The sequence below is a fragment of the Canis lupus genome, chromosome 19 (genome assembly GCF_003254725.2).
Source record: "Canis lupus dingo isolate Sandy chromosome 19, ASM325472v2, whole genome shotgun sequence".
Lineage (NCBI taxonomy): Eukaryota > Metazoa > Chordata > Mammalia > Carnivora > Canidae > Canis > Canis lupus.
Window position 1 is genome coordinate 38971300 of NC_064261.1, and position 22429 is coordinate 38993728.

The 22429-nt window shown below is 34.3% G+C and overlaps 1 protein-coding gene across 6 annotated transcripts in view; it reads right to left on the minus strand.

Annotated features, from left to right (window-relative positions):
* ZRANB3 (zinc finger RANBP2-type containing 3) overlaps window positions 1–22429 on the minus strand; it is a 297959-nt gene that overhangs the window by 91263 nt on the left and 184267 nt on the right. Inside the window, exon 1 of one of the 6 annotated variants that reach the window (XM_025430487.3) lies at window positions 6897–6919. The exons of the other annotated variants lie outside the window; for them this stretch is intronic. The gene's annotated coding sequence lies outside the window, so the exon portion shown is untranslated. Of the gene's footprint in view, window positions 1–6896; window positions 6920–22429 lie in introns of those variants that run through there. 6 annotated transcript variants of the gene reach the window in all.

The window sequence follows — 22429 nt, forward strand, 5'->3', positions numbered from 1 at the left end:
TGGCTGTGCTGATGTCAGATTGCTTAGGATCTTGAGCTGAAGGTCTTTAAAGTGTCCAGAGCCCAAAAATTTTCAAAGGCTTAGGAAGATTTTAAAAATAGGAGAAATAAAGAAAAATCCCAAACCCCAAAAATCCCCCCAAATGCCAACAGCATCAGTTCCAATGATAACAGTATAATCAAGTGTACTCTATGAAGTGATAAAGTACCACTATCATCTTTATTTTATGAACAAGGAAGTAGAAGCATAGAAAGGTTGAAAATTTTGTCCAAGCTCTCAAGGATGGTAACAGCAGTACTAGGATTCAAACTTGGCAGTCAGAATTCAAAGTCCTGCTTGAATAAAATCCCATCTTTGATATAATAATATGAAAATCATATTGAGACACCTGGGTGGCTCAGTGGTTGAGCGTCTGCCTTTGGCTCAGGGCATGATTCCAAGGTCCAGGATTGAGTCACGCATTGGGCTCCTTACAGGAGCCTGCTTCTCTCTCTGCCTATGTCTCTGCCTCTCTCTCTGTGTCTCTCATGAATGAATGAATAAAATCTTTTTTTTAAAAAAAGAAAATCATATTTAATATGGAATTGGGATTATTTAACTATGCCAGAGTTCATTTGTGTATGTGTTTTGGAGGGGAAGGTATAAAAAAGCCAGGAGATTCTGAAACTAGGAAACATCCTGACTTCAGATCTTGTCCTTTTCTTTCTTAACTCTCAGTTTCCAAAATGTGTGAAACAGGAAGGTCCTCTATTTTATTTTATTTTATTTTTTTAATTTTTTATTTATTTATGATAGTCACACAGAGAGAGAGAGAGAGGCAGAGACACAGGCAGAGGGAGAAGCAGGCTCCATGCACCGGGAGCCCGACGTGGGATTTGATCCCGGGTCTCCAGGATCGTGCCCTGAGCCAAAGGCAGGCGCCAAACCACTGCGCCACCCAGGGATCCCAGGTCCTCTATTTTAGACAAATGATTGAATAAAAGGTAGGTTGTGCCAAATATGAACTATTAAGCAACTCTTCAAAAGAACCAAGCATAGGTTGGAGAGAATCGGAGAATATTTTTTGCAAATCATATTTCGGACAAGGGATTAATATTCAAAATATATAAAAAAAACTCATAGAACTTAACAACAACAAAACAACCTGGTTAAAAAATAGGCAGAGGATCTAAGTAGACATTTTCCAAAGAAGACATACAGCTGAACAACAGGCACATGAAATGATGTTCAACATCACTAAATTACTAGGGAAATGCAAATCAAAACCACTATGAGATATTATCTCATACCTGATGGTATGGCTATTATCAAAAAGACCAGAAATAGTGTTAAAGAGGATGTAGAGAAAAGAGAACTCTCATATTCTGTTGGTGGGAATGTATACTGGTCTAGTTACTATGGGACACAGTATTCCTTAAAAAATTAAGACTAGACCCACCATATGATCTAGCTATTCTACTTCTGGGTATTTATGCAAAAAATACACAAATGCTGATTCAAAAAGATACATACATTCCTATGTTCACTGCAGCATTATTTACAATAGCTGAGAAATGGATATGTCCATTGATGGAAGAAGATGTGATATGTATACACATACACACACAGACACACACACAATGGACTACTACTCAGCCACAAAAAAAAAATCGTGAAATCTTGCTGTTTGTGACAACATGGTTTAATCTTCAAGATACTATGCTAAATGAAATGTCACACAGGGAATGGCCATGGGGGAGTGGGAAAAATGGGTGAAGATGATCACTGTATGGTGATAGATGGTAACTGGAGTTTTGGTGGTGATTCTTGCATACAGATGTTTAATATAATGTTGTACACTTGAAGCTTATATAATGATACATGCCAATTTTATCTCAATTAAAAGAAGTTTATAAATCTTCCCATGTCTCCAAATCCAGGAAAATAACACATTTTTATTAACTGACCATTGGACACACATCTATAATGCCTTTTCTACATTTTCTACTGCTTATACTTTGATTGCCTCTTCACATGACAACCTTGTACCTACAAAGAAATATACTTCAGACTTGAACCAAGCATGGATGATCAAATTTTATTATTGTTACTTTTAAAAAGTTTCTTTCAGGTTTGTAACTTATCAGCATGTGTTATAAAATTACTTCTGAATTGTCAAATTTGAAAAATCTATCAAGTTTCTGCTATATATCAGCTCTATGAATTTGAAAAATTATTCTGGCCCTGTACCACTTCAACCTTGCTTCTCCACTATTCATGTCCTTCCAGCACCAGTACCAAGGACAAGTTCACAAACCAGTACATCTGCCATCCCTGCTCCAGGAATATTCCTGGAAGCCATTCCCATGTTGAGTTGACTATCAATAACCTAACTATACATGGAAATTACTGAGAACTACATAAATATAGCCTTCTAAACTCAAACTAAATGTATCTTCAATATACTTTCCTCTTACCGTGACCCCCAAAATGCTTGCTGATACTCCAATACCAGCATATAATACAAATACCCATATAATACATAGAACATAATATATATACACACACACACACACACACATACACACACTCAAGAACTAGAAAGAGATCTTTCAATCTATTAATATTAAAATAGCCTACTTCTATAAATATGACAGGGACACAAGACCTGTGAAAGCTGCCAAAGCCCTTCCCGGAGCCTTGAAATGGGCCTAGATAAATGGGTGATTCTGTAAGGTTCATTAGTTTTAGGGCAAGGAAAGAAAAGTATACAAGTTTGTCAGTGCAATAACAAAGAGGTAAGGTATGTAGATGAAAGGGGAAAGGTGTAAATAAATAATAAAAAAGAAATATTTTTTAAAAAATATACTTTAAAGTACAAAATAGCAGCAGGATGGTTTAAGGTGAAATTAAACATAAGAGAAACTGAATTCTTAAGAACCAAAAATTAACAACAAAATTTTTAATGTCTCTAAATGTCTATAAAACATGAACCTTAAAACTACTTTGAGATTAATATAGCCATTTTCTCATTCAGATTTACAAAGTAAAATTTCCTTTTTCCTTTTCTAAGTAAGAATAAACACAAACTTATTTTTTTATTACATACATTTTTAAAAAGGCATTTCTCAATAGGCACAAATTATTAGTTCATGATGGTGAAATAGGAAGTATATGGCCAAGAATATGCATGCTTATCTATGCTCCTAGAAACATACATACAGATACGTGAACACATAAAAGCCCACATACAGAGTTAACATTTGAATTTGGAAATTACCCTCTGATTTTAAAAATATATTTTTTAAGATTTTGTTTATTTATTTGAGAGAGAGAAAGAGAGAGCACAAGAAGTGGGAGAAGGAGAGGGAGAAGCAGACTCCCCACTGAGTGAGAACTCCAAAGCAGAGCTCGATCCCAGGACTCTGGGATCATGACCTGAGCCGGACACAGATGCCAACCGACTGAGCCACCCAGGCACACTTGATTTTTTTTTTTTTTTAATGTAAGTTCCCTTATGTCCCTTAACAGCTATTCTTTTTTCTAATCCCCACCTCCTGGGAAAAACTAAACCATTTCTGCCCCTATAGTTGTGCACATTCCAGAATGATATATAAATATAATCCTACAGTGTGCAGCCTTTTAAATCTGATTTTTCACTTACCATAATTCATTTGAAATTCATCTATGTTGTTGTATGTATTTGTAGTTCATTTCTTTTCTGATGTGTAATATATTCCAGTTTATGGCTATATCATGACTTGTTTATATTAATCAGTTGAAGAACATCTGGATTATTTCAAGTTTTAGGTGACTATAAAAAGCTGCTGTAAACATTTGCACACAGATTTTTTGGTGAACATATGTTTTTATTTATCTTGACTAAATACCCAAATTGGGACCCCTGAGTTGTATGGTAGAGGTATGTTTAAGTTCATAAGAAATTGAACCTATATCATTTTGCATTCCCACCAGCAATATACGTAAGATCCATTGTTTAGTATTGTTGCCATCATTTGGTATTGTTAGTTTGTAAAATATTACCTATTTTAATGCATGTAGACTGGTATCTCACTGTGGTTCCAAATACTATCTGTCTAATATTTAATGATGTCGAACATCTTTTTTTTTTAGCATGTGCTGCCGAAGTGAGTACATGTCAAACATCTTTTGAAGTGCTTATTTGAATTCTCTATATCTTCTTAGATGAAGTCCCTAATTTAACACTAACATTTTTTTTATTATTGTTTTGAGAGATTTGATATAATTTTTAATAAATTCTTTTGTATATTACAAAAAAATATATATAAACATATCTTGTTTATTAAATATGTGCTTTACAAATAAGGTTTGTGGCTTGTCCATTCATTCTCTTAATAGAAGGTATCTTTAGAAAAGATTTTTTTTCAGGATGCCTGGATGGCTCAGCAGTTAAGCATCTGCCCTCAGCTTGGGGTGTGATCCTGGAGTCCCGGGATGGAGTCCCACATCAGACTCCCTGCATGGAGTCTGCTTCTCCCCCTGCCTTTGCCTCTGCCTCTGCCTCTCTCTGTCATGAATAAATGAATAAAATCTTCAAAAAAAAGATTTTTTTCAATTTTAAAGTAATAAATTTCATCACATTTTTCTTTTATAGTTCATGTTTCTTATATCCTATATAGTAAAAGAAATTTGCACAAACCAAGGTCACAAAGATTTACTCTTTTATTTCCCTTAAGTAATTTTATTTTAAATTTAGAATTCATTTTTAATTAATTTTTCAATTGTGGTAAATACACAACATAAAATTTGTCATCTTAGTCATTTCTAAGTGTATAGCTCAGGAGTATCAAGTAATTCATAAAAGTGCATACCCTACCACCATTAATCTCCATAACTTGTTTCATCTTGTAAAACTGAAACTCTGCACCCATTAAACAATAACTCCTCATTCACCAATACCTCCAGGCCCCGGCAATCTCCATTCTACTTTACCTCCCTATGACTTATAGTTACTCTAAGTACCTCATATAAGAAGAATCACATGGTATTTGTCTTTTGGAGACTGGCTTATTACATTCAGCATAATGTCCTCAAGTTTCATCCATACTGCTAGTTATGTTAGAATTTTCTTTTTTTTTTTAAGGCTGAATACTATTCGAAAATGTGTATAAACTACATTTTGCTTATCTAGTCATCCATTAATGGAAACAAGGGTTGATTTCACATTTTACTACTATGAATAATGCTGCTATGAATCAGGTGTACAAATATCTTGTCAAGATCCTGCTTTCAATTCTTTGGAATATATCCCAGAAGTAAAATTGCTGGATCATATGGTAATTCAGCCCACTGCCTTCTGGTCTCCAAAGTTTCTTTCTTTCTTTCTCTCTTTTTTTAAAAGATTTTATTTATTTATTTGAGAGAGAGAAAGAAGAAGAGAGAGAGAGCACGAGAGAGGGGAGGGTCAGAGGGAAAAGCAGACTCTCTGCTGAGTGGAGAACCCAATGTGGGGCTTAATCCTGGGAGTCCAGGATCATGACCTGAGCTAAAGGCAGACACTTAACTGACTAAGCCACCCAGATGCCCCAAAGTTTCTGATGAATTATCTGCTGATAATGTTTTTGAGGATTTCTTATATACGAAGAGCTGTTTATCACTTGCTGCTTTCAAGATTTTCTTTGTCTTTAGGAAATTTGATTATACTGTATCTCTGTGTTAGTCTCTGAGTTAATCTTGGAGTCTGTTAATCTTCTGGGTATATATAATCATGTCGTCAAATTTAGAAAGTTTTCGGTCCTCCTTTCTTCAAATATTCTCTCAGCCCCTTTATTTCTCTCTTCTTCTGGGGCATCCACAATGCATATGTTTACCTATTTGATGGTTCATACAGGTCCCTTAGGTTCTGTTCGCTTTTCTTCATACTTTTTTCTTTCTGTTCCTCAGACTCAAAAATTGCCATTGTCCTGTCTTCAAGGTCTTTGATCCTTACTTCCGCCTGCTCAGATCTGTCTCTGAAACCCTCAATTAAGTTTTCATTTTAGTTCTTACACTTTGCAGCTCCAGAATTTCTTTTTGGTTTCCTTTTTTAGGTTTTCTGCTTCTTCACATATTTTTTGTTCAAACCTCATTTTCTTGACTTTTTCCACATCTTTAGTTCTTTGAGTATCTTTATGAAAGCTGTTTTACTCTTTGTCTAGATCTGTCATTAGGTCTTTTTCAGTTGACTTCAATTTGTCCAATGCTTTACTGTTACTTTATATCCATTATGATTTTATTGTTGAAAATTAAATGTTTGAATCTAATAATGTAACTAAATCAGATTCTCCCCATCCTCTGTGTTCTACTGTGGTTTTCTTTGTTGTTGTTGTTATTCCTTTTGATTATTTATTCATTTATTTTTAAACTTTTGTCAGCTGTCTCTGTGCGAAGGATAAGACTGAGGTATAAACTTAAGGTCTTCTCTGGTCTCTTCTGAGCCTGTGCCTTTTCCTGGGCATGCACAGTCACTTTCAAATTTAACCCTCATGCGCAGTTGTGTTTGGATGTCTTAATCTTTAATATTTGGTTCCCAAATGGAGAAAAAAAAAAAAAAAGAAGAAGAACTGGGGAAATGGCACCGGCCCCTTAAATTCTCTAGAAGTTGCTTTAGCCACAAGTGGTGGTGGGGTGAGGGGCTTGCAATGGGGATGGGTGCAACAACAATGGATGCTCCCACTTTATCTGCACCCCTATACTGAGAAGCAGCAATCAGTTATCAGAGAAGAATCTCTGATATTTGGAGAATAGGGTCATTTTTGCCCATTCTGGTTCCCACAAGTTGTGTGCAACTTGCTCTAGGAAGATGTATGAAGCTGTCTGCCTTGGGACTGGAGGTGGAAGATGGTAACTATTACTTTGGTAAGAGCTGGAATTGACTGAAATTAACTAAAACTTACTGTCCAGGCCTTCCCCTGGAAGTTGCAAGTCTTCAATACACTCCAGAGTTCCAAAATTATGACATCAAAGATTCTGTGGGTGCCAATCGTTGTCTAGATGGGAAGACAGATTCCTGATGATTCCTACTCTGCCATCTTCCCAGCATCCTCTACCAACCATTTCACTTAAATTTTGCATATGGTGTAAGATATGAATTGAGCTGCTGTTTCTGCTTTTCTTCTCTTTCTGTCTGTTTCTGCATATGGATATCTAATTATTCCAAGTACATTTGGTGAAAAGACACCTTTCCACATAGAACTGCCTTGTATCTTTTTAAAAAATCAGTTGACTATAGAGTTTCCTAATTGGTGAACATATAGGATATGTGAGGGAGAGTGGAGTGACTAGAGAGGTCATGGAATCTTCACACCCTTTCCCTATACCTTGCCCTATATATCTCTTAGCTGGATGTTCTTAAGCATGGAGGATAAAACTGGAATTTCTGGCAAGACTAAGGAGGACCAGGAAAGAAAATTAACAATAAAGGAGTTGGAAGCCCAGAGCTAAGTATGAACCCTTGAGACTCTGTGCCTCCTTAACAGACCCCGACATCTGCCCTGAAGGTGTTAAGTCAACCTTGCAGTATCAACCTTGACATAGATGATCAGTTTTTCTAGAAGGAAACAATTAGTGGAAAGAAACAACTTTAACAAAATCTGGCAGTAGAAAGTAAGGACTAGCAGGAAGTAAGATTTAATGTGCAACTTTCATTTCACCATCTTTTTTTCACGTGTTGCACGAAGATGCCACATAAAGAAAACATTGTCTATCTCCCAAGAAATAGCTCATGAGGTGTTAATGAGAAAATCCCTTCTCCCCAGAGCTAACTCTTAGGACAACTTAATTCTGAATAAATCGGACCACATAAGGAAATCAGGATTCACGTTACCACACAAAGGACAATCTGAGACAATCCAAATGACTCTCATGAGACAGGAAGTAGTTTTCAGTGTCTAGAAAAAATGTTCTATTCTTGCAAACAGGGCTCAGCAGACATAGTATAAAAGAGTTCAAATTATTAGTTAACTAAGGGAAGTACTAAGGTTGTAAAAAGGAGTGACAGTGCAAAAAAAGAGAAAAATGGAGAAAAGAAAAAAAATGGAGATGAAGTAGAGGCACCAAATTTAAATCACACTCCTCGTTGGAGGTAAGTTGCATGGTGCAGTAACAAGATCCTGGGAGTGGAAGTCAGATGACCAATGTTTGAATATTGAGTTCTGCACCTCTTAGTTACATAATGTTGTACTCATCACTTAATCTTTTAATCCTCACTATTTCTATCTGTGAAATGAGAAAATAACACCTTTTTCAAAGGATTATGGAAAGAATATGAACATTTGTGAATAAAACATACAAATCATTAAAATCAATGTGCCATATATGTATGGGTCTATTTCTAGATTCTCTGTCCTTTCCCACTGATCTACATGTCTCTAGTTTGTTGATGACTACACACAAAAATAGTGTGAGCTTTCCAACTTTGTTCTTTTTCAAAGATGTGAGGGATATACTTGGCTTTTGCATATAAATTTTAGATTTAAAATACAAATTTTACCAAAAAGTCCTTCTGAAAATTGGATTATTATTACATTGAATCAATAGAACAATTTGAGAAGAAGGGTCATTTCAAAAATTGTGGCTCTTCTAGTCTATGAACATGTTATTCTACTTCATTTATTTGGATCTTCTTTTTTCTTTAATGTTCAACTCTATAAAAAACAACCAAACTGTTTTTTATAAAGCTAGCTGTAGCATTTTGTCTTTCCACTACAATATATGAAACATTTACACTAAAAATTAGGACAAATAATGAAAATGGGAGAAATTTAGAAAATTCTATTCTTATATTAAATAATGTGTAATTCAGTGTGTAATTCACACTGGATCAACTAAGAAAATATACAAATTACAAAGAGGAACCAACCTAATGTAAACACACCAGAAAAAGAAAGTAAGAGTGGGGAAGATCTGTTATAGGAGTATAGACTGAAAAATTGTTCCACAAATCTTGATATATTAAATTGCTTGGAAACTCAAGTAACATATCATCACGAAAAGAGCAGAAGGTACATTACAAAGTAAGTCATCAAGCTGCAGATAAAAGGAATCATCAAATTGTAATTTTTTCCCACCCTAAACATAGTTGATGGGATGAAAGACATGGAAAATGTTTGAGGAAGATATGCAGAATTATTTCTTGCATCCAGTCAGACAGTTGGTTAGGGGGATGTTTACCATTCAACTGACTTTTGAGATAAAAAAAACTTTGGGAAGTCCAGCATTCTGAGACACAATATACTGTCCAGAAGACCATACATGTTTATCAGTAAACTGGATACCTGAGTGCTCTAAACTTTAAAATGCAGGAAAAAGTAAGAAGTTGCTGTTTCATTTAAGGGAATATAAGAATTCAGATGCTGAGCCATGTGTATGGGACAGATGGCTTCTCAGGAGTACACTCATCTCCTGTTAGTAAAGTTCTTCGAGCTCTGTAAAATAGCAGATTCTGAACCACTAGGAACCAAGTCAGGGAAAAGATGCTTGAATATATATAAAAAATTCACATAGATAGAAATAATGTTTTATGTTTCTTTAGCAGAGCAAATATTAAGATATAATTGAACTATCAAATAGTGATCAGGACCAAAAGAAGCTGATTTAACTGAAGCAAACTACTCACCTAAACAAAATACACCTGTATCTCAATTATGGAGATAAGCAAACATATGAATCCAATAACTATTTTTTCTAACTATTTAGATACATTTGGAAGCAAGTCAAAATTTTACCCAGATGTATGAAAATATATTACTTCACGAAATATCTCAAATTTAAATTATGACTTAGTAGTTCTTATGCAGAGCTAAGTTAGAATTGTGAATAGCCTAAGTGTAAGCTTCTTATGAACAAACACCATGTCTTTGTATTCCTGGCATCTAGTATGATGCCTGACATATAGTAACTGATTTATGAACTAATAAACAAATGGATGAAGTGACTAATGAATATACCCCACGGTTCTTGAGAATAGAAATACTTGAGAAAGCAAAAACTAAAGCACTAACTGGAGTTTGCAAATGGACATATAATTAAGCATAGCAAATTAATCACATTTATCAATTATTTCTATGGAAAACCTTCTAAAACAAGAAGAAATGAACTTAAAAGCTATTAAATAATAAGACCAAAGAGAACGAGAGAAGAAACAGTGGATAAGGAATTTCAAACAATTTATGGTAAAGAGAAAGTATGTAGAGGCAATGTCCTGGTTAAAACTCTTTAACTATAAGGAACAAACTGAGGGTTGCTGGAGAGGAGGTAGATGGCAGGATGGGGTAACTGGGTGGTGCGCATTCAGGTGCACTTGATATGAGCCCTGGGTGTCATACACAAATGATGAAACACTAAATTCTACCCCTGAAATTAATAATACACTATCTGTTAACTAACTTGAATTTAAATGCAATCTTTATATATTTTTATAAGATTTTATTTATTTATTTAAGAGAGAGAGTAAATGAGAGAGAGAGCACAAGCAAGGGCAGGGGCAGAGAGAAAAGCAGCCTCCCTTGAATAGGGAGCCCCTTGTGGGGCTCGATCCCAGGACCTTGGGATCATGACCTGAGCTGAAGGCAGACACTTAACCGATGGAGCCACCCAGGCACTCCTAAATAAAATCTTAAACAAACAAACAAAGAAACTATGGTGAGTAAACACATACATTTATCCTCAATCAAAACGAATACAAAGCAATATGAATGTGTTAACTCACCATGACAAAGATAATGGAAAACAAAAACAAAAACACCAAAAACCACAACAGTCAACAATGTGAACATATTCTAAAGCAGAAATAAACCTGAAGAAGCTAACGAAACCAGAAAAGCTATATAGTAACAACTTGAAGAGGGCTGTTCACAAATTCCTAGAATGTCTCAGAAACTAAGAGCATCAGGTCAGGTACCTTAGAAGGTGGAAGTATGACATGGTAGCTAAAACCAGGGACACTGGATGAAAAGTTTGTATAAGGAATGGCTAAATGCCCAGATTCTCTAGTCATTCCCATGTCATCATGTTACTATCTTACCCTCACAAGACAATAGTTTTATTCTATAAAGAAACTGAACTAATGTTCAAGCCTAAAGGACTAAGAATAGTAGAAGGGTGGAGGGAGGTACCATATGGAACCAAGACAGATTGAGATAAAGTCTACATACTGAGGATTGAGAACATTATTCTGCTTCCTTTGTTTATGCCACAAAAATGGTAGCTATGTTTAAAGCTTCACATACAGCACACAAGTGGAGGATACCTTTTTCTCTTAAGAATTTTAAGAAGTCACAAAGAAGACATACAAATGGCTAAGAGACACATGAAAAAACGCTCAACATCACTCTGCATCAGGGAAATACAAATGAAAACCACAATGAATACCACCTCAACATCTGTCAGAATGGCTAAAATTAACAACACAGGAAACAACAGATGTCCGTGAGGATGTGGAGAATGGGGAATCCTCTTATGCTGTTGGTGGGAATGCAAACTGGTGCAGCCACTCTGGAAAACAGTATGGAGGTTCCTCAAAAGTTAAAAATAGAACTACCTACAACCCAGCAATTAAGCTACTAGGAATTTTTTTATTCATGAGAGACACACACACACAGAGAGACAAAGAGAGAGAGAGAGAGAGGCAGAGACGCAGGCACAGGGAGAAGCAGGCTCCATGCAGAAGCTCAATGTGGGACTCGATCCCAGGACTCCAGGATCACGCCTGGGCTGAAGGCAGGTGCCAAACTGCTGAGCCACCTAGGGATACCCAAGCTACTAGGTATTTATCCAAAGGAAATAAAAATAGTGATTCAAAGGAGCACATGTACCTCAATGTTTATAGCAGCAATGTTCACAATAGCCAAAACATGGAAAGAACCCAGATGTTCATCAACAGATGAATGGATAAAGAAGTGGTATATATATATATATATATATATATATATAACGGAATATTGTATATCAAAAAAATGAAATCTTGCCATTTGCAATGACATGGATGGAATTATGCTAAGCAAAGTAAGTCAGTCAGAGTAAGAAAAATATCATATGATTTCACTCATATGTGGAATTTAAGAAACAAAACAGATGGGCATAGGGGATAGGAAGAAAAAATAAAGTAAGATAAAAACATAGAGGAAGGCAAATCTCCCTGGACTCTTAACTCCAGAAAACAAACTGAAGGTTGCTGGAGAAGAAGTGGGTGGGGTGTGGGGTATGAGGTACATGGATGATGGGCATTAAGGAGGGCACCTGTGCCCTTGGTGTTTTATGCAACTGATGAATCACTAAATTCTACTCTTGAAACTAATAATATACTGTATGTTAACTGAATTGAATTTAAATAAAAATTTTTTTAAACTTTTAAGAGGTCACAAAAAGACAATCCCCACATATTAACATTTAGGGATTTCCATACTTTTCTAGTCAAAAAGCTTTTCTAACCATTTTTTTACAATTTCAATCTTAAATATGAGTGGACATTCATGGATCAAAAGGCACTGAAGAAAGCATCCAATATGAACAACAGAGATGAAGACAATGTGAAAAGAAATTCAGAGCAAACATACGACGCAGCAACAGAAGAAAATTAAGTACAAAAAAATCCCAAAATAATACCAAAAACCTGAGCAGCAACAAGCATCTCAAAACAAGAGGCTATGAAAGAAAAGTGAATAAGGTATAAGAAATAAAAGAAAAAAGAAAAAGAAAAAGAAAAAAAGCTTAAAAATATATATAAGATTGCAGCAATTTTCTTTAGTTTAAACAAAAATGCAACAGAAGAGCTGGGTAATAAAGAAGAAATGTCCCAAAAAGCAAAAAAAGAAAAAAAATTAGAAAGTCAATACATAAATAAAAGAAGTTGCAGAAAAATATATTGAAGGAAAGGAGAAAAAATGGTAAAAATGAGTAATTTCCAGGTATAAGCACTCAAGTTACCAGGTTAAAAGAAAATACCTACTATCACTAGAATAAAACAAAAACAAAAAACACCCAACAAAGGCATATTTTCATAAAATTAAAGATTAACCACAATAAAGGACAAACTCAGAAGCTTTCAAAATAGAGAGACATATGAATATATATAAAACATGCAAAGGAACAAAAATGATAACGGTGTTGCGATTCTGTGCTTTTTTTTTTTTTTTGAAGTCTATTAATTTATTTGGGAGAAAGACAGTGCATGTGAGCAGTGGGGAGGGGCAGAGAAGAGAAAGACAAGCAGACTGCTCAATGAGCAGGGAGCCCAATGTGGGGCTCAATCTCAGGGCCCTAAGGTCATGATCTCAGCAGAAATCAAGAGTCAGATGCTTAACAGACTGAGCCACCAGGTGCATCAACTACTGTGATTCTTAATAGCAACCTTGGAATTAGAGGCAATGAAGAACTAACCTCAAAACTCTAAGGAAAAATGATTTTCAACACAGAAATATAAAATTATCAATTTCGAAATTATCTAGACACGGTTATATAGGAATTGAAAAGGTTTAGTTTCTATGCACTATTCTTAGGAAGCTGTTGAGGGTTATCTTTCCAGAAAACCAGGAAATATTCTGAAAAGAACTAAAGAAAAAAATGTACAATATGATCCTGGAACATCTCACATCAGATACTAAGAAAGCATTCAAAGCCTAGTAGTGTCGTATAAAAGGACCGCATTGAAAATGGTCCCATTTGTTAAAGGTGGGACAATTTAACCATCATCAATAAAGTGAATTGGAAAAAAGTGAATTAAAAATAAAATTCTCTTGGGCAGCCCCAGTGGCCCAGCAGTTTAGCACCGCGTTCAGCCTGGGGTGTGATCCTGGAGACCCGGGACCCAGTCCCACGTCAGGCTCCCTGCACGGAGCCTGTTTCTCCCTTTGCCTGTATCTCTGCCTCTCTCTCTCACTCTCTCTCCTCTGTGTGTCTCTCAAGAAAAAATAAAGTCTTTAAAACAATACGTGAATCTTTTAAAAAAAATAAAATAAAATTCTCAAACACTTAGCAGACTAAGATTACAAAGTAACTTCCTTAACCTGATAAACGGCATCTATGAAAAAAAAATGTGAGAACTATACACTGAAAACTACACAGAACTATAGAAAGAAATTAAATAAATGTAAAGACATCTGTTTATTAACTGAATAGAGTTCATATTATTAAAATGGCAAAACTTCCCCAAATAATCTAAACCTCAGCTGACATCTTTGCAAAAATTAACAAGCTAATCCTAAAATTCAGATAAAAATGCAAGGATTACAGAACAGCGGAAAAAGAAACCCACTTGAAATAGAACAAAGTTACAAGATTTACACTAAACAATTTTAAAAATGAAAGCCCTTACTGGAAATCATTAGAGAATGTTAGCCAAACAAGTTGCTATTTCAAAAACTAATAAATAAAGAGAAATACACATTTTTTCCTGCTCTTTCTAAATAAACTGAATGAATGAGTTTCCAAGTAATAGATGAGGGGAGGTTCTCCTTTATAGAGGTATGTCAAGTAATGAAGGAAGAGTATGAGACTATAGCCCTTTTGCAATGTCTAAAGATATAGATCAGTACTGAATGTTGACAGCTACTAACATCACAAAAAGAGAGGCCTTAGATATTATGAGTCTTCTAAGGGAGGAACACAACATTCCTATTTAAAAAATTGCCAAAATATGGAAATAATTATAAGATAAAAAGTTGATTAAGAAAGAGTCAACTACTCAATCTTTTAGAGAACAATATTTAATTTATTTACATGTTTTCTATTTATTTAGTGAATCATATAGAGATGGACATGAGTTACCAAATAATTCAGACACCAGAAGGAGAATGGAAGAAAAATGGTGAGGAGAGGTGTTTAAATTACTGCTTTTTTACTTTAGGCTTTTGATTTGGACGAGGGACTTAATCTTTCTAAATCTCAGTTTACTCATCTATAAAATGGATGTAATATCATCATTCTTACAGAATTGTTTAAAGAATTAAAGATAATATAAAGCCATATGGCTTACATATAAAATACAATGTGCAGCTAACAAAAATGACATATTTTAGTTACTGATATAGAAAGATAGTCTAGAAATAGTGTTCAATGAAAAAGCACAGTACCAAAGAGTATGTATAATATGGCCCTATAAAATTGCCTACCTATCCATCTCTCTTTCCTTCTCCTCTCTTATGAACCTAAGGAGAGAAGTTATCTAAAAGGAAGGTTATCAAAACATGCTTAGTAATGGTTATTTCTACATAGCAAGAAATAGCAGAGTTCAGTTCATTTTATGTATTAAAAAACTTTTCTTCCATGTTTGATTTGTTAAAATGATCATTTTTCCAAAGCAATGCACCATATTTAAATTAGTAAAAATAAAAGAAAATAAAACAACTGAGAAAGACAATGTTAAAGCATGGGACAAGGTAATGCTAAGTGAAATTAGCAGATTATAGATAACATTACACATAGGTTATAAAGAAAAAATGAAAACAATTAACTTATTAGCATACTTGATTATAGTATTTTCATTCCAGTTTTATTATATAATATTATATGATTTCTTTGTCACATGTATGTGTAACTTCTTACTCATATTAAGCCAAAATCTACCTCCCTATTAAGTTTCATTCATTGATAACAGTTTTGCCCTGAGGCCACAAAGACAAAAGTGTAATTCCTTTAAAACATGATAGATCCTTAAATATTTAAAGATTTGTTCCCCCTAAGCCTTCTCTTTTTCAAATTTCTATAGGCTTCATAAAACCAAGCACTATGTCTTATTCATCTTTATATTGCCGGCAGGTCTGAAATAATGTCTTAAATATAGTAGGCAATCAATAATATAGGCATTTGTAGAGATGGATATGAAATACTCTCACTATTCTTGTCACCCTTTCCCAGCTATGTTTTCATTTAACATGCTTCCTACAATATGACTTTTAGTGCCCTCTCAGTTCCTCACATTCCTTATCTCCAATGACCTAAAACTCTCCTTCAAACATTCCAGTCCCATGGCTATAACCATGAAAAGCAGTGCCTGAAAAACAGCTCTATCTGGTAAATTCAGACATTCCACTCTATACTGACCCAGTCTTCTCACCCACTTGTTTACTTATAATCACTCTATCTTCACTATCACATCAGGACCTTTCTGTCAACTGACCACTTTTCCCATATTCACATCTTTCCTGTCTTCATGTTTTTCCTCACCTTGTATGGATTTCTCAGCCCATACATTACCTTTCATTCTATCAAGATCACAAAATGTCCTTATTCTTCAGTCCATGCATCACAAGGTGGTAAAAAAAAAAATCTTAGATCCAACCAAAAGCCTTTTCTAAGATTGTACCTATAATGCTGGGTGTTGCTGGGGAAATCGTATTTTTGAGAGCATTGGTTCCACAACATATCTAAAATTTTTGTTCTCAAATGGTTACTTGGTGCTGCTGATTCTATCACACTAATCTCATTATCTCACTCTCCCTTTCAGCAATATTTCACACTGTGTCAACACTCATTCAATTCTCTACTTTCCCATTTCTCTAAACACATAACTGTGTTTCCCATTTCCTGAAAAAAAAAAAAGTCATCATATGCAAACTTCCTAAACTTCTTGTCACCCCAGAAACTATGGATGTCTCAATAATATAATGTAGCCATAACAAAGGATGAAATTACTTACATATACAAAAAACGGACAAATAAGTAAAGTACAAAACAACGTCTATGTTTATGCTATCCAGTATCTGAGTAAAAAATAGAAATTCCCTTGAAAAGGCACACAATTTTTTGTGGAAAAATTAAAAACTATATTTTTCAGAAAAAAGTGAGTGAAAGGGAGATTTTTCAAAGTATACTCTTACATAGATGATTTAGAAGTTTGAACAATGTGAAAATGTTGTCTTGAAAAATAACAAACCAAGCTTATACATCTTGGCATGTTTGTTCCTTTTATGCTTTAAAACCCCAGAATGCAGGGGTGAGGGGGCAAGGGGAATATAGAGTTACTGTTTAATGTTTGGGATGATGAATAAGTTCTGGAGACAAATGGTAATGATGTTTGCACAACAGTGTGAATGTACTTAATATAACTGAATTATAAACTTAAAAAGTTAAAATAGTAAATTTTCTTACGTATATTTTACTTAAAAAATCTCCTATAATACTGATAAATAAAAAGCATAAAACACCTTCCAGTGCCTTCTTACTGCTATTCTGATGAAAAGAAAAGGACCCCATATAAAATGACCTATGCCAAACTCCATTTTTGTCTTGAGACTCTCTTCTATTAGCTCAAGAATATTCCTATGACCTGATCTACTTTTACCTTTAGTTCCTCAAAGGCCTAGCAGTCTCTCTGGCTCTTACTTAGGCTTAGCACATAAAACTACTCTTCCTGGAATGCAAATAAATATCACTCACTAACAAGATGCCCCTTCTGTTCTTTGTGACTTGATAGTTCACTCTCTTAAACTCTGCCATTACATCGTTTACTTCCTTTATATGACACTCATCACAACTGTTATCATCTGGTTAGTGTTTGAGAACTCAGTGAAGGTTGGAACCACGTAGGTCTTGTTCTCTAATATGTATCTGATGCTTAACACATGGGATGACAAATAATAGATACCCTATAAATGTTTTTGAATGAATGGATTAATCAAAATTAAACTACACTCCAGATGTGGTCTAATCAATGATTGGAGTAGAACCATCCCTTACTCTGAATGTTAATATGAACAATACATCCCAATATTACTTTATTTTTATCAGTTATGACAGTTGACTTCAATTTAGCATAAGGTTATTCAAAACCAGAAATCTTCTTGAACTAAACTAGTGACAATAGGTGAGGATTTCTGAAATCCTTCCACACAAAGCAGACTTTCTAAGCATAAGTGCAGGATTTGTCCTATTAATTTTTATCTAATTATTTTTCAAACTTATCTCTGCCATCCAGTATATTAACTATTTCTCTCAGATTTGAGCCATTTGCAAATGAAATAGACTTGACCTCTATTTAGCCCATGGATAAGAACATTAAATATGACAGTGCTGAGGACAAAGTACAGTACAATTCCATAAGAGACATTTCTTGAAGCTGACATGACCTATTAATTAACACTTTTGGAAAATGGCTGTAAATACCTTTAATATGTATTATCTTTCAGCATTTTCCCTCTCATAAAAATTTAGACAACTATTTCTCCTAAGTGGCAGAAATGGCACAACATATCAGCAGTAAAGAAAGTTCAGAAAATCGGAGAAATTTTCATAAAACTATGCTAGAATATTCTTAACCTTTAAGCATGACATTAGGGAGGACAAATTTGTCTTCCCACAGTGTACCTTTTGAAGGTGGCTACTGATAACAGAATGCTTCGCTGGATTACCTATGTGTCCTTCTTTTCTGTGTAAAAGAACATTTATTAAAGTTGCCATTCCTGAGGTCTTTCTTACTTCCAGGGAAAGCGAAAAAAAGGTGCAAGATGAAGTCAGATACTAGGCAAGCCATTTAACATTGCCTGGTGCCTATAAAGTGACAAAGGCAGACTGAGTAATCTGTAAAGTCTTTTCTAGGTCTCCTGTGCTAATGATGGACAACTGAATGTGCTCCCTTATCCAAATCATATTTGCATTTATAGTGTCCTCTAAATACAATGCAGCACAATGAATGATGCAAAGGATTGTGGATATGGGATGTTCTGGTGGAGTAATACTTCCTCTGTGTCTCTCAAATCAAACCAAGTAGTCATCTATACCTAGACTTCTCATCTCCAAACTACATTTGCATTATTATACTTCTGTTTGTGACCACATATGTATCTAATAAACTTTATAAAGATAAAGTTATAATTTTGCTAAGCTTCATTTAACTTAATTTGAATACAGTCATGATATTTCAAATATAAAATATGGGTCTAGAACTGAATAACTAACCATAATTTGCCTTCTGCAAAATTATAGTGTGAAAATGACATCTTCATGAAATCAAAACATTATGGAAAAAATTTAACATTCCAAACTAACTTAAAATGCCAGGAAGAGCCTTGATCTGAATCAGTCTATGATACCATATTAGTTTCAAGGTAATAAAGAAAAGGAATAACGTAAAATTTTTGAAATGGAATCTGGAAGAAAATGTCTTTTGAGAAGCATAATAATAATAATAATCTTGAAATGGCTTTCTCTAGTAAACAGAAAATAGAACACAATCTCCCCAAACATAAAGCATTTCCAAAATATAAACCTTTCTTTGAAACCGTATGTGTGTTAATAATCAAGAAAGGAATAGTTACACACTTCTTTTCTCATATGACAAGTCCTAGTCAGAAAAGATGAAATGCTTCTGACCATTTAGGATTTCCTAGTCCCCCAAAGATAAATCCAATTAATATGTCTCTTCTATGTAAATAAACTTTTGGCATTTATAGTCTGCAAAAAAAAAAAAAAATACAGTCTCCTAACAACATGTAGTATCATGTCTATTTGGCATTATATCTTATAACTATTTATTATTATTTATGTATAGATAGACAATTGACTTTTTATTAGTAACTCTGTGCTAGGATACCTTAATAAATTCTTTTATTGTGAGCATTTTTGAGCTGATCCCCTCAGGCCTTCCAATTAAATAATATGAGCTGCAAATAATGATAATTTTGTCATTTTCATTACAATTTTTACCTTTTTTTGGGTGTGTGTATGTATCTGAACTGATTTAGTGCTGCCTGCATAAAGCAAACCATGATGTCAGGGAACATCCTTGCTCCAGATTTAAAGTTTCATATAATACAGTGGCTTTGAGTATATATACACACATTTTTAAAAACCTCATATTCATAGATTGGAAGAGTTAATCTATAACCAGAGCAATCTATAGAATTAATGCAATCCCTACTACAGTACTTATAACATTTTTTCACAGGACTAGACTAATCCTAAAATTCATATGGAACCACAAAAGACCTTGAATAGTGAAAGCAATCTTGAAAAAAAAAGAACAAATCCAGAGGTATCACAATATCACATTTCAAGGTATAATGTAAAGACACAGTATTCAAAGAGTATGGCACTGGCACAAAAACAAACACAAAAATTAATGAAATGGGATAGAGATCCCAGAAATAAATCCACACTTACATGGTCAATTACTTTACAACAAAGGGGTTAAGGATATATGATGGGGCTAAAGACAGTTTCTTCAATAAATGATGTTGTAAAAACTGGACAGCTACATGCAAAAAAATTAAAACGAACCACTTTCTTACACCATACACAAAAACAAAATCAAAACAGATTAAAGATCTAAATGCTAGACCTTAAACCATAAAACTCCTAGAAGAAAACAGCAGTGATCTCTTAGACATCACTTAGCAATATATTTATGGGTTGTCTCCTCAGCCAGGGGAAGCAAAAGTGAAAATAAACTATTGGAACTATACCAAACTAAAAAGCTTTTGCAAAGGAAAGTAAACCATCAACAAAACAAAAAGGCAACTTAGTGAATAGGGAAAGATATTTGCCAGTGATATATCCAATAAGGGGTTAATATCCAAAATATATTGGGACTTGTAAAACTCAACACCAAAAATGCAAACAATTCGATTAAAAAACAGGCAGAGGATATGAACAGACATTTTCCCAAAGAAGACATAAAGATAGCCAATAGACACATGAAAAGATGCTCAATCAACATCACTAATCATCAAGGAAATGCAAATCTGAATGTACTGCCTTCTCCAAATCATATTTGTATTTACAACTTCCTCTAAATATAACCCAGTCAGAACGGCTAGTATCAAAAGAAATAACAAGTGTTGGCAAAGATGTGGAGAAAAGGAATCCCTTGTGCACTGTTAGTGGGAAGGTAAATTGGTGAAACCACTATGGAAAACAATACAGAGGTTCCTCATAAAACTAATAAGAGAAATACCAAATTCCACTAGTTGGTATTTACCCAAAGAAAACAAAAACACTAATTCAAAATTCATATGCACCCCTATGTTTATAATAGCATTATTTAAATAGCCAAATTATGGAAGCAACTCAAGTGTCCTCTTGATGAATGGATAAAAAAGTTGTGGTATATAAATATAAAAAAAATAATCATCAGCCATAAAAGGAATGATATCCTGCCATTTAAGACAACATGGACAGACCTAGAGGGTATTATGCTAAGTGAAGTAAGTCAGAGAAAGACAAATGCCATATAATTTAACTTACATGTGGAATCTAAAAAACAAAATAAATCACCAAACAAACAAAACAAAACATACAGGGAACAAACTGATAGTTGCCAGAATGGAGGTGAGGAGGGGAGCTGGGTAAAGTAGATGAAGGGGATTAAGAGGTACAATCTTCCAGGTATAGAATAGAGAAGATGTGGAGATGAAAAGTACAGTATACAGAATAAAATCAGTAACACTGTACTACACTTATCATAGTGAGCACTGAGTTATGTACAGAATCGTCAAATAACTATGTTGTACACCTGAAATTAATTTATCACTGTATGTCAACTATACTTCAATAATTAAAAAATTATTAAACCGTATAAAAGGATAGATACTGAATTTTATCAAATTACATCTCAGCATATATGGAGATGATGTAATGAAGTTTTTCCTTTTCACTAGTAAAACGACTATATTAACACATTTTCTAATATTAAACTATACTTGCTGATCTAAATTCAATTTGCAACACATGAGGTCAACACATGAGGACTTTTCATGAGTTTTGGTTTATATTAATATTGAGGATTTCTACATTTATAAATTTAAGTTAAAAAGTCCTTAGTTTTTTTTTTTCTGTATATTGTCTGATTTTGCTATCACTGTTAAAATGCCTTCATACAATTTAGAAAGACTCTATCTCTGTGCTCTATAGCCCTTGAAAAAGCATCAAAACACCATAAGGTTATTTTAAAAACTTGTAGAAGGCAGCCCGGGTGGCTCAGTGGTTTAGCGCCGCCTTCAGTCCAGGGCGTGATCCTGGGGACCCCCGGATAGAGTCCCACATCCCGCTCCCTGCATGGAGCCTGCTTCTCCCTCTGCATGTGTCTCTGCCTCTCTGCCTCTCTGTGTCTCATGAATAAATAAATAAAATCTTAAAAAAAAACAACTGTAGAAAGGATAAAAGAAAACATACTGGGAAAAAATGTGAGGGACTCATCACAAACAGCTGATTTCTATTATAAAGATTTCCAATATATCAATAAGAAAAAAATAGCTAGTCAGTTTAGGAAGATGAAGGGCAAAGAACATAAAGAGACAACTAGCAGGAGAAGAAGTAAAACTACCATCAGAACACACTGGCAAGAGAAAAATAATTTATATTTGAACAGGTTGGAAAGGTGTGGAGAAAGAGACAAACTTATTGCTTGTGGGAATATAAATTAGTATAATTTTGGTGGAGCAGTTTGCAAAAGTCTAAAAAATATAAAAATACACATGCCCTTTGTACCAGCAATTCC